This window comes from Natator depressus, chromosome 8 (genome assembly GCF_965152275.1).
Source record: "Natator depressus isolate rNatDep1 chromosome 8, rNatDep2.hap1, whole genome shotgun sequence".
Lineage (NCBI taxonomy): Eukaryota > Metazoa > Chordata > Testudines > Cheloniidae > Natator > Natator depressus.
In genome coordinates this window covers 15,470,752-15,484,327 of record NC_134241.1, presented here as the reverse complement: position 1 = coordinate 15,484,327, position 13,576 = coordinate 15,470,752, and the positions used below count along the sequence as shown (strand labels likewise).

At 43.9% G+C, this 13,576-nt stretch overlaps 1 protein-coding gene across 1 annotated transcript in view; it reads left to right on the top strand.

Annotated features, from left to right (window-relative positions):
* The window catches only part of SEPTIN8 (septin 8), a 76,358-nt gene that overhangs the window by 7,155 nt on the left and 55,627 nt on the right, over window positions 1-13,576 (top strand). The window lies entirely within an intron of this gene.

The window sequence follows — 13,576 nt, the reverse complement described above, 5'->3', positions numbered from 1 at the left end:
TTTCCCATATGCCTCTTTGCTTGGAGTGGGAGAGGAGGAAATGGAACACAGTATGTGAAAAAACAGATTTATTCCTTCCAATTGTGCAATACATTGAAGGAATCGAGTCTCATGAAACAGGTAGAATAGTGCCCCATTCATTCAGGGCCAGGATATCTGCACCATATCACTTCCAACTTCATCAAGTGTGTAAGGGGGGAGTGAGAGAGGTTTTGATTTGGGAGGCTGCTGGTGAGATTTGGGGGCTTTTAATTTGGACATTGGTCAAAGACATTTGTATTGATTTTTGACTGATAAAACGTGTACATGCATCCAGAACTTGAGCTGGGCCGATCTTAAATAAAACCAATAAAGTCTGAGGCAAAAGGACCCTGAAACAATGGGATGTTGGATAACAGGAGCGCCCCATGCTAACTTGTAGAACTGCTTGAGAGCTGAGGAACTTGAGCAATTCTGTTCTCCTGAACCTTCTCCTCAAGTCTTCGGTCTAGGCCTTGAAGTCTCCCTTTCAGAAACTTGCCAGCTGGCATAAATAGCTGTGTCGGCTCTGAAACATGACAGATGTTTTTGGGGTGGAGCAAAGGGTGAAGGGGTGGCAAATGTTCTCTAAAATGATGTTATAGGGAAACATTATTTTCTGAAAAAAATCTGTGTACAGGCCCATCCCACAATGGGATCTGTCAAGTTTCTGCCAAATATGTTCCCCGTTGTGCTATGAACTCTTATAAACTCCCAAGCTAACTAGGATCCGGGGGCGGGCGGATTTGTCAGTACTTGGATGGGTGACTTTGTTTAGAAGTTGAAATTCCTTATTGTAGCCAAAAAGCATGTCTCTCACATACATGAAATTTCAGGGATGTCAAACAGCTACAGTAGAAGTTCCCATGAACTGTCGTGCCTTAGAACCAGAAACATCACATCCCTGCTGTCTCCCACCCATCCGGCTCTGCACTAACTTACTTGGGAGCAGTTGGAGACGCAGGGAAAGATGAGAGAGTTTGTACAAAAGGTGCTCCTAGGTGCGTGGGCCTGTTCCCATCCAGTCCTGAGTTCTGACTGAACGATTACTAAATGACATACCACAATAAGCCCCTGCTCCATTACCACTGCATTATCTGACCCAGGAAACTTTAAACTGTGGATTCAGTGTGACATGTTCGCCGCAACTGAATTTCATTTGCCCTAGGGTGTGCAAGGAACTCGTATGCTGCCTTCGAAGTTTGTACTCAAGCTGAACCATTTAATAGTAATAAAAGAGGTAGATCAAATCAGTCCCTAGTAAAAGGGCCCTTTTAGACAGGTTGTTAAATGATGTGAATTCCAACAAAATGCCCTGGTGAATGAGGGCAGAAAATTGTTGGACTCTAATCCCACCCTTTCTCCCCGCTCACTTCAGTTAGTGTACAGTGGGGATGGGCAAACCTTTTGGCCCGAGGGCCACATCTGGGTATGGAAATTGTATGGTGGGCCATGAATGCTCACAAAATTGGGGGTTGGGGTATGGGGGGGTAAGGGCTCCAGCTGGGGGTGCAGGCTCTGGGGTGGGGCTGAGGATGAGGGGTTGGGTGTGCAGGAGGGTGTTCCGGGTGGGGACTGAGGAGTTCAGAGGGCGGGAGGGGGATCAGGGCTGGGGCAGGGGGTTGAGGCAGGGGAGGGCTTACCTCAAGCAGCTCCCAGAAGCAGCGGCATGTCCCCCCGCTGGCTCCTACATGGAGGGTCAGCCAGGCATCTCTGTGCGCTGCCCCATCCGCGGGTGCCACCCGTGCAGCTCCCATTGATTGTGGTTCCCTGCCAATGGGAGCTGTGGGGGCGGTGCTTGGGGCGGGACTGAGCATGTGGAGCGCCCTGACTGCCCCTATGAATAGGAGCCGGAGGGAGGACATGCCACTGCTTCCGGGAGCCACACAGTGCGGGGCAAACCCCAGACCCGGCTCTCCGGCAGGAGCTCCAGGGCCAGATTAAAACGTCTGGAGGGCCGGATGCGGTCCCCGGACCATAGTTTGCCCACCCCGCCTGGTGTACAGTATGGGTTCAGTGGGAGTTTTGCCTGAATAAGGACTGCAAAAATGGGCCCTGAGAGAACTATTTCTGCTTTCTGCATCTTCCATAGGCGTCGTAGCGTAAGGGTTTATTCTGCAGTATCACGGCTGAAAGGACTATGTTGAATTTCTCTTCTTCTATTTCAGTTTTGCAGTTAGATGCTTTTTGAATTGTATTGACTCTTCAGATTAAAGGTATTTTGCAGCTTTCTAAAGGCCTCAGTTAATAGGATATGTAGTAGTCATCTTATTAGCCTGATGATTTTGAGGTAGCTCTTGGAGCCAAGTGGTTTTGGTGTATATGTATAGTCTTGCCTCCAAGGTTAGGTTACTTGTTGTCTTCCTCATATTTGCCATTAAGCACCAAAACACAGCATACAGTAGTGGTATTTGGACTGTCTGAGTTAGCAGTCAAAGAAAGAATAGCTTATCACCACAGAGAACAATTATATGAATTCAAAGAGATTTGGACCCGATTTCTAGATATGTTTGGGTATAAAATGTTGACATGGCTAAAACAGTTCCAGACTTCCATTCCATATAACCCCTCTGCTTTTTCTCTCCTCATTTCCCCCACCACAGCCACCTCCTTCCTTCTTCTGCCTATTCATGTGTGTCTTCTCCTATTTTATCATTGTTAACTCCACCCTAATGTGTGACATCTGTGTAGTATTGTCTGACTTTGTATTGTCTGGTCTCGCAGCTTTGATAAGCTGTAAAATTGCATAATTCTACTGGGATAGCATATGAAACATGAGGTATTTCGAAACATATACAAGCTGTAAGTCATTTACCTTTTTGTACTTTTCATTGTCTTTCTTTATGAAAATCGATAGAAAATGAATCTTGCTCACATCACACACAGAGAATTGTCCATTGGCTGGAAATGGAAATTTCTTGGAGATACTGTGCGTTGGATTGTTGTGTCATGAGAACTGGAAACTAAACCCAGCGATGACTAGAATTAATTGGCTCTCTTAAGAGTAACCCCCTACCAAAATCCCTTTCTGCCTTGCCTAAAAAAAGTATTGAATGATGGAATTCATTATAAACAGGCAAGGAATTCTGGAAACATATGCAGGAATTAGCCATGTTTATTTTAAATAGTAACTAAAACAAATAATCTTTGTGGCTAATATTCAGCATGCAGAATAGAGCAGCTGGATAATTACATAGTATGAATCAGAGTTATCTTCTCCTCTTTCGAAGACACTTCCTTAAAAATGCCATTAACCTTTACCAAACCATTATGTGGTGTAGAATTGCCCACTAATATCTCTTTGAGGTTGTGGGCCAAACTTCTGCTTTCAGTTTGTCCAACAGTCATTCATGTTGCTCTGGGTGGAACTTGGCAGTGTGTCTCATTCACTTGCAGACCCATTGCTCAAAGTAAGGAGAGAGGATGGTTGGGAGGGAAATGTGGTCTAGTGGTTAGACCAGGGGACTATAAGCCAGCACTGCCACTGCCCTGTTGTGTGACCTTGGGAAAGTCACTTACTGTGTCTAACTTGAGGGGGATGGGGTGGGCAGAAATAATGCTTATCCCCTTGCATAGGGCTGTGGGGGTTAATTAACTAAGGAGCCTAAGGAGCTGTATAAATAATATCTGAAAGACAAAATTGAGGGTAATTTACTAGATGGCTTGGCATGGGTATTTTTTTAAATAGGGAACTGAGGAAGAGTGTCTGTTCTAACTTTTGCCTTCTCAGTAAGAGGTTAGTTCGTGGGAGAATGGAATTCTTATGCAGCTGAAGTGCTGAACTTTCTCATCCCTTCAAGGAAATGTCTTTCATTTTTGGTTCCATAGTTTCCTTCTGTTTCCACTGACGTTCTTCATTCTCAAAGGCAAAGTTTGTATTTGCAAAAGACTTTCTGTGTGGAGCACCTGGCTTGCTCATACAGATCCTGAAAATATAGCTTATGGGTCCAAATATCAGATAAAACAAGAAAATACAGTGGTTTGTTTTAGTTTTGCTTTTAACATGAGAGAGGCATCTGAGCACAGCTCTATATGACACGATAGATATTGTATGCAGTGGTGTTTTAGCCGTGATGGTTGCAGGATATTCGAGAGAGATGGTGGGTGAGGTAATATATTTGATTTGACCAAATTCTGTTGGTGAGAGAGACACGCTTTCGAGCTTACACAGAGCTCAAAAGTGTGTCTCTCTCACCAACAGAAATTAGTCCAATAAAAGATATTATCCACAAATATCTATCATGAGGTATCTTCTTTCTTCATATATTTGATGTCTCTAATATATGGAGTTACAGGTGTACTTGGTGACGGAACCAAGTCTGTTGTGTCAGTGGGCATCTTTCCACTGACTTCAGTAAGCTTTGAGTCAGGCCCTGTGAGGGGAGACAATATGTTCCGTGGTTCTTGCTTTCCTGATTTGGTGTTCTGGGGCTCTGGGCCTGCTTGTGCCCCCATTGAAGACCATTAGAATTCTGCCACTGACTTAGCAGAAACTGCCCATTGTATGGGAAAGTTTAAACTAAAAACCAAAGCCCCCACCTTTTTGATAATTATTTAGAAAATAAAAGAAGCCGTCATGAGAACATATCTATTCAGATGAGGTTTTGCAAAACTCGTTTTTACCCCTGTACGTGAAGCTTGAGCTGACTGTATCCTATAGATTGTGTTGCTCTACGTGGTTTTGTCTTTAAATCTTAAACTGAATATTGTGGAGGAGTTTTTGTAGCGTGTTTAAATGTTGTGTTCCTGATACTGGATATTCTTGCCACTTATAGTTGGTCCAATAAAAGATGGGAGAAGCATCTGAGCGCAGCTTTATATGTCATGGTAGATATCGTATGCAGTGTTGTAGCTGTGTCAGTCCCAGGATATTAGAGAGACACGGTGGGTGAGGTAATATCTTTTATTGGACCAACTTCTGTTCTCACCACCTTGTCTCTCTAGCATCACTGACAGGCAGCCCAGATATGGCATTTTTTTTCCAAAGCTCATATGTAGGGCAATCTTCTGGGTGTTCAGTCGCAATGACAAAATGTACATCTAATCCTTGTTTAATTAATGTGATTTAGATCTTGCAAACATTGCAACTGAATGGCTAAGTAAGAGATTAGAAAGCAAATTTCCATACGCTTTTTATCAGTTAAAGGACTTAAAGGGGAATATAAGCCAGAGCTGGTCAGTTCATTTGTAGAAAGCTGAAGTAGTGCTGTATTTGTAGGTAGTGTTTGTTCTTAGATGGATGTACAGTATGTAAGCTGAGACGGGCAGCAGTGTATACCCTAGCTGAAGTTTACCTGACACAATAAATGTTGCTTATAAAAAAAATTTAACAACCCCGTCCTCCCCAAGACAATGTTGTAAAGCAAATAGCAATCCACATAATTCTGTGAAAAGCTGCTTTGGGGGTGAAAGGCTGATTAAACGCAATGGGAAAAGTTGTATATAATACAATTATAGAAGTTGTAGAACAATAGAAGAATAATGCAAAGGTGTATATAATACAACAATAGAAGTGTGTGTATATAATACAACCGTTTACTTGCAAGAGCTGAGGAAAGTGCTCTGATGTGCAGGCATATATAGAAATCCAGGCTTCTAGGTTGGTTCTGAGATTGCTCAGCTTTTGGTTTGCTATTTAAACATTGTTACAAAGTGGCGTGAGAAATCACAACACCATTTAGGCAAAGGGGAGCAATTTGGGAGTTTTGTTTGCGTAAGAAGTGTCAAATTAGAACGGAGTTCTGTTTGTTAAATGAGCCTGATAACAACACTTACATAGTTGGGTGACCCTAGAATTAAACATACAGAAAACAGAGCACTTTATTCACTTTATTTCCTGGGAGGAGCCTGTCTAGGGTAGTCCAGGATTAGGGACCTATGGTATAGGAAGGGCAGTGTGAAAAATAAACAACAATGGACTGATTTGCAAAGACGTTGAGCACCTGCAGCTCCCAATGACCTCTATGGGCCCTGGGGTTGCTATGAACCTCTGAAAATCAGCCCACAAACTTTCAGGGTGGGTGCAGTTTGTTTTCATCTTTTGCTAGTGTCACTTTATGGACAGAGGAGGATCCAAACTCTGACTTTTCTTGCCTGTGCAATTTTAAGTCACCATGTTTAATTTTATTTAACATAGATTTTGTTGTTCTGTGTTTGGTTTCTTTAATGACATTTGGTGCCAAGTCTGGGCATCTTGAAGCGGGGGGAGATATTGAATAATGGCGTGAGTGTTCTGTGAAAATTCTTGACATTCTTAAGAAAAGGGTTAAAATGGAAGAGTGGGGCTGAGTAGGGATTGTTTTTCCTGTGTGTGATTTTTAATTCTGGAGAGTACAGTGCAGGCCAGGAGCTTCATTGAAGACTTTGTTGTCATGAGTTGTATGCAACGGGAATCAAGTGACTTACATGGTCTCCTTTGTACGAAGAAATACTGTGACTGTGATGTCAAAACTCAAATATGAAATCTGCAGTGCTTATTTTGGAGCGTGCTTGTGGGCCTCAGTGGAGAAGGAAATGCAAATACGCTGTACCGTGCTGAGAATTTTGATGCAGGATAGTAATATCACCCGGGTAATAGCAACACTGAATTGGTAAGGAAGAGGTCTCACAGAGCTGCCTAGAGGATCCAGCTGTTAATACAGGGCCAGATCACCCCCTGTCCTCCCTGAGTTTCTCCATGTGTGGTTCTGAACCCCTCTCTGTGGAAGGGAGGGGGGATCAGTACCTCCATGGCACCATTCCCTTGTCTCTCTTGTCTGGACCCTGCAGAGGGCCCTTGTTGCAGTTGGGGGGGCCTTGTGAGGGCAGAGGGACATAGTCAGGGTGAGCAGAAAGGGGCAGAGTTTACATCCTCTCATCCAGAAGTGGATGGTATATGCCAGTTTCATACCTCTCGCCTTGCCAAGGCCATTTGTGAGAGAGGCCAAAAAGAAGTGGCACCAATAAATTATTAATGGAGGAAGCTTAAAATACAGCCAGATCCAGTCCTTTCGTGTAACGGGCTCTCTCCATGGCTTCTGTGTCATGATCATTCATTTCTGATGTCAATAATTTTCCACAATGAAAGTGAGGGGGTACTCAATTTGTGTGGGCCTTGGGCAATTTGGGAGTGAAATGCGTGACATTCTGTCAAATGAGGTGCACTTGAGCGGTATGCCTCATCTTGAGCAGCTCTTTCATAGCCACAGCCACATTGCACAAATAACCATGTTTAAATATTGTTGTGGGCCAGCTGTTTAAGAACATGGTTTCTGGCCTGTTTGGACCCCCCCCCCCAAAAAAAAAAAAAAAGAAGGAAGAAGGAAAAAAGAAAAGTCCCTGTTAGGAAACTGTGTGTTAAACCTGGTAGAGTCTTTCTGCAGTATACCAGCTCTGGTGATTTTATCATGTCCCATGATATTTGGTGGTGTTTCATAAATCTCCAGCTTCTGGAGTCAGATGATAAAGTGAGAATCTCTGTTTTTATATGAATGAAAAGTAAGCTTCTAACCTTCATGGTTCAGAAAAAAGCTTGAAAATGTGACCCCTTCAGGTTCAAAAGTCAGAAGACAAATCCAAGCAAGGAAACCAAAATTTATTATTGTCAGAACCTTATTATTTTAGCCAATGTCCTGATTTGTAGGGCCTGGCACCCGATTTTCATAGAATCATAGAATAACAGAGTTGGAAGGGACTTCTGGAGGCCATCTAGTCCAACCCCCTGCCCAGAGCAGGACCAATCCCAACTAAATCATCCCAGCCAGGCTTTGTCAAGCCTGACCTTAAAAACTTCTAAGGAAGGGGATTCCACCACCTCCCTAGGTAACGCATTCCAGTGTTTCACCACCCTTCTAGTGAAAAAGTTTTTCCTAATATCCAACCTAAACATCCCCCACTGCAACTTGAGACCACTACTCCTTGTCTTGTCATCTGCTATCACTGAGAATAGTCTAGATCCATCCTCTTTGGATCCACCTTTCAGGTAGTTAAAAGCAGCTATCAAATCCCCCCTCATTCTTCTCTTCCGTAGACTAAACAATCCCAGTTCCCTCAGCCTCTCCTCATAAGTCATGTGTTCCAGTCCCCTAATCATTTTTGTTGCCCTCCGCTGGATGTTTTCCAATTTTTCCACATCCTTCTTGTAGTGTGGGGCCCAAAACTGGACACAGTACTCCAGATGAGGCCTCACCAATGTCGAATAGAGGGGAAAGATCACCTCCCTCGATCTGCTGGCAATGCCCCAACTTATACACCCCAAAATGCCATTGGCCTTCTTGGCAACAAGGGCACACTGTTGACTCATATCCAGCTTCTCGTCCACTGTCACCCCTAGGTCCTTCTCTGCAGAACTGCTGCTGAGCCATTCGATCCCTAGTCTGTAGCGGTGCATTGGATTCTTCCGTCCTAAGTGCAGGACTCTGCACTTGTCCTTGTTGAACCTCATCAGATTTCTTTTGGCCCAGTCCTCCAATTTGTCTAGGTCCCTCTGTATCCTATCCCTACCCTCCAGCGTATCTACCACTCCTCCCAGTTTAGTGTCATCCGCAAACTTGCTGAGGGTGCAATCCACACCATCCTCCAGATCATTAATGAAGATATTGAACAAAACCGGTCCCAGAACCGACCCTTGGGGCACTCCGCTAGATACCGGCTGCCAACTAGACATGGAGCCATTGATCACTACCCCTTGAGCCCGACAATCTAGCCAACTTTCTACCCACCTTGTAGTGCATCCATCCAGCCCATACTTCTTTAACTTGCTGACAAGAATACTGTGGGAGACCATGTCAAAAGCTTTGCTAAAGTCGAGGAATAACATGTCCACTGCTTTCCCTTCATCCACAGAACCAGTTATCTCATCATAGAAGGCAATTAGATTAGTCAGGCATGACTTTCCCTTGGTGAATCCATGCTGACTGTTCCTGATCACTTTCCTCTCGTCTAAGTGCTTCAGAATTGATTCAAACGTTTGTGGTTGGGGATACTGCTTACATGAGTAGTTCTGTTAACGAGGGCTCCCAGAATGAACCTGATGATGAGCCGATGATGCCTTGCCTTGGCTGAGGTCTTTCTGAATCCATAGGAACTCTAGAATACACTGTCAACTGACATATTTTACCATCATGTCAATTAGATCTGTTCAGGGCTAGAAAGCACAATTTATAGAACTCTGGGGGCCCATTTGTATGCTAGCACCTCCCCTGGTCGGAGAATGTCACTGATCCTTCAGCACAGAATAGCAGATACAAAGACATGCTTTCCTCTCTGCTAGCCACGTAATAAACCAGCGAACTCCGTGCTGAGGCAAAAGAGAGAAGATCAAATGCAGCAGACTGTAATCATAATACAAATAATGAATACAAACCCCACGTTTAAATGCTCTTATTGATCCATTGGACTTTTGCCTTTGCTTTGAAATACCAGGCCCTGATTCAACAAAACACTTAACTGACTTCAGTGACTCTTAAGTGGATGCTTAAGTGCTTTGCTGAATTGGGGCCCAGTTGAGACTCAGTATCACCTGCATGGCTATTAGACATAACAGCTTTTTAGCATCACAAAGGTCAGGGAGTCTCATCTCTTCTGTCTAGCTTTGTACCATCAATCTCTCATCATATGGTGAATTTTAATGCTGAGAACTGTGCTTATCAGGCCACAGCTAACAGTACTATGATTATCAACTGTCTCTATAAGATTATGCATAGTTTACCTAAACCCTGCATAGATACTTGCTGTGCTGTCTGCCTCAGCACCTCTTAGCCATCATTAACCTATCCTGAGCTGTGATTTTACTACCTCTTTGATGCTATTATTTTCTAACTAGCATTCTTACATATTGTCAAACTTGCTGGACAGAGCGGTAATATAATATTTTAATAGTGCTCAGCACATGGGTTCAGGGAAGGTAACGTTTTAATCTGTAAAAAAAATCCTGGGTCTGTTATGAATTTTAGTCTGAGCATTGCCAGTATCATAAAAGTGCTCCTGAAAGGTCAGACAGTGGTTTCGCCGTTACTCCTCCTAATCGGCCAGGCCAAGATAAAGAAGCTTTACTCCGTGAAAGTTGGAATTGGTTCCTGCTGCTCAGCCCCTGAAAAGTGTCAGGTGGTGGGTGGTCTCTTTAATAACATACGAGGGGATTTACGAAAGGAAAAGATGTAGGATCAGAAGGGTAGAAACTTGAAAGAAAATCATCTGGCATATTATTGATATAGAAACTAGCATTAACTTTGAAAGCCAAAGTTTGGAGCCAGGGGCTGGCGTCAGGAAACCTGACACTGACTCCCTGTGCAACCTTAGACAAGTCACTTAACTGACTTGTGCCTCAGTTTCCCCATCTGTAAAGTGAGGATATTAACATCTCTCTCTCTGTAAAGCACTCGGAGATCGTCAGAGGAAAGGACCCTATGTGATGGATGGTCTGATCTGGTTGTGGGCTCTCAGTGCCTCCCAGGATCATGCCTTCCATATATGGTAGTATTGTTGTAGTGATATTAGGGTTAGTATCCAGTGTAGGCTGCAGCCATTAGAGGGCAACATGATCTCTTGCTCTTGCACAGGTCTGACATCCAAACCAGCAGGGAGCTGTGTGGTCAAGATACTCATTGTGGGTGGTGGGAAGGACAGACAGACAAAGGTAAGGCATTACAGAATGAGTAAGCCTCTGAGATTGCCTCACCCTGCCCACTTACCTGTCAAAAGGTTAGCCAAGTTATTCTGCGTAACCTTCCTCTCCCCCCCCCCACTTAGTCATAATTAAGATTCTTTTGGAGGGGCCTGAATTACTGCAGAGCTGCAGCAAGGAATGAGTAATTTCCCTGTGCCATTCATTTTTCATTCGGGAGACAAGTGGATAGCATCTTAATCAATGCCATTGACTTCTGCATTAATCAGAGTGTTTGATGCATGTACCATTGTGTCAGGGAGCGGAGAATGAGAAGGTAAAGTAATTTGCTTTGTGATTAATAAGAGGCCTGATCCTGCCATCTGCTGAGCATCCTCTATTCCCAGCAAGGACCAATTGTGCTGAGGGTATTCAGAACCTCACAGGTTTGGGCCCAGAAACGGCATCTAAGGGATATTTTGTATATAAAAATATAACTTCCCTCCTTCTTTTCATCTCACTTTTTTGAATAACTGAGGGCTGAGAAGTGCAATCTGTCTCCTTAACATTAGTTTCTCCTTGTATCCCTGTTCACACTGTAGTTTGATTAGACTGTAAACTCTTTGCTCCATCTGTTCTGCCCCTCCCCCCCGGGTGCTACTGTAATACAAAAGAACAAACCTCATAATACATTTGATGTTATGGTGTACTGATGGGTGCTGGGCTAACAATGCCAATTTTATAGCTTACCCAAGCTACAAAATTCAGCTCCTGGTGTGATGGTGTTTGAATCCAGGCTATTGTTCTTGGGCTGCTTCTTGCTCTAAGGGCCAAATTCTGCACTATGCACATGTAACTCTTAACTACTTCCCTAGAACCCAGGGCACTCTGTAAACGAAAATATATTCTGTCAATGAGAGTTTCCAAGCTGGAGAAGCCCTTCGGTGCGACGCACCATGCAGTGACTATGTGGGGTTGGCTTCCATTGTTTTATTGAAGAAAGCAGTAAACAGAAAGGCTCAGAAATGCAAGCTTTAAACATGGCTGTCAGTGAAACTTGTCACAGTTTCCTGGCATTGAAACTAGAGGACTCCGTTCCAGTCCATTCGTTCTTCCAGTTATCGGATTAGCTCTTGGAATGCTGCAAGCTCAACTGTGTTCTAATTAGGGTTGCCAGCCCTCCAGGATTGGCCTGGAGTCTCCAGGAATTAAAGATTAATCTTTAATTAAAGATTATGTCATGGGATTAAATCTCCAGGAATACGGCCAACCAAAATGGGCAACCCTAGTTCTAATTAGACACCTTGGCTGGAGTGAAGGCGGTCAGCGATTTTGTTCTGATTTTTATTCTTCCAAGCCATGACGACACTGCAGGGAGTGTTCTCAAGGGCTGGGCTCATTGGAGGTGAACGCTTTATCTATTAAATTTACAATTTGTGACTTTCTTAAAATAAAGCCATTTTTATGTATTATGAAGAAGAACTTTTTTTTTTTTTTTTTTGCTATGTCTTTGCTGCTTTGCCTGGGAAAACTGCCTGCTATTTATCTTTATTTCACATGCTTTAGTTTGCCATAGAAGGGGGGAGGGGAGGAGTTTAGAAACAAGAAAGTGCCACGTTTATATAATCCCTTAGGGTCCAAGCCCAACAGTTCTCACTCCTGTGGTGTTTTGCCCTAGTAACAGCTGCAGGATTTAAATATGAGGTCTTGATCCTCAAAACTTTACTTGCAAGTTGCTCGTGTGCTTAAGTGTTTGCCAGAGTTGGGTCTAAGATTTTAAAGAACATATTGGGCATCAGACTTAACCAAATAAATTGGGAATGTGGCACCTGCTTATTTTTTGCTTTGAGCTGCCGCGTTAAGAAGAAAACAAAATCATTAAAAAAACATCAGGGCTGTTGCCTGTTAAAAACACAAGTGTCAGTTGTCAAACAGCCTTTCTCATTAAAATGAGGTTAAGATTAAAACCGGCAGTTGGCAAAGACCAGATTTATAGGTCAAGTCAAGCAGGAGGACTTTTTCAGGTGAGTCTCTGCTGACAATCCCTTCTGAGTACTTACCTGCACACACTGCATTTCTGAGAACCCACAGGGGTCAGATCCACAGCAGGCGTAAGACAGCACGACTCCTTCCTTCGCCAGTGGCCTGCTGGGGAAATGGTACACACGAGAGACAGCAGAGTTGGTTTGATGGTGGCACTCCTTATAAAGTGCACATGTTGCAGTGAAAAGAAGCTTTTGGGGAGTAAGGGCTGGAAAATGGGATGATGTAGTTTGAAATTGATGCTCATTTGGGGATGAAAACAGGAAGAGTTCAGAAGCAGGAAAACTACATCTGACTTCATTAAAGAGCCACAACCAAACTGGCTGCTGGTGTTTTTTTCTCTCTGTTCCTTTATTACCTTTTCCTGCTAGCTGAAGCTTGTTAGTATGTAGAATGGCTGATGCCCACCCCTTCATTCAAAAGCTTCCTGGTTTGGTCCCTCTGACCTTTCTCTGCTGCAGCCTCTCCTTGGGCACTTTCTGTTTTGACGAAGAAGGACAAAATGTTCACCTTCCGTTAATGATATGGTTTCTGGCCAGCTGGTGACTGTAGAGAGCAGAGGCTACATCCTACAAGGTGCTGAAGGCTCTCAGCTCCTAAGATCATAGTGGAAATCAACACCCACAGAATTTGACCCTACAGGCCTTGAAAATAGTCCTGCCCAGGTTGTTCCTTGAAGGCCATCTTCCAACACTCCCTGCTCCTACATAGGCCCCTCAATGCAGCTGGCCACATGCATGCAGCTCACCTGTACAGAAGTGCAGACTCAGGTAGCTGCACATCAGCCCAATCTTGCATTTGCTTTGCTTCCATGATACTCCTCTCAGTGCAAGAGCGCATGCATCTCAGTCTGTGGAAGTTGCTGATGGATGCCTCACTCCTCCTGAGAAGCAGGGAGATTTCAGGTGAGCAGGGGAAAGAGAAGGGAGAATG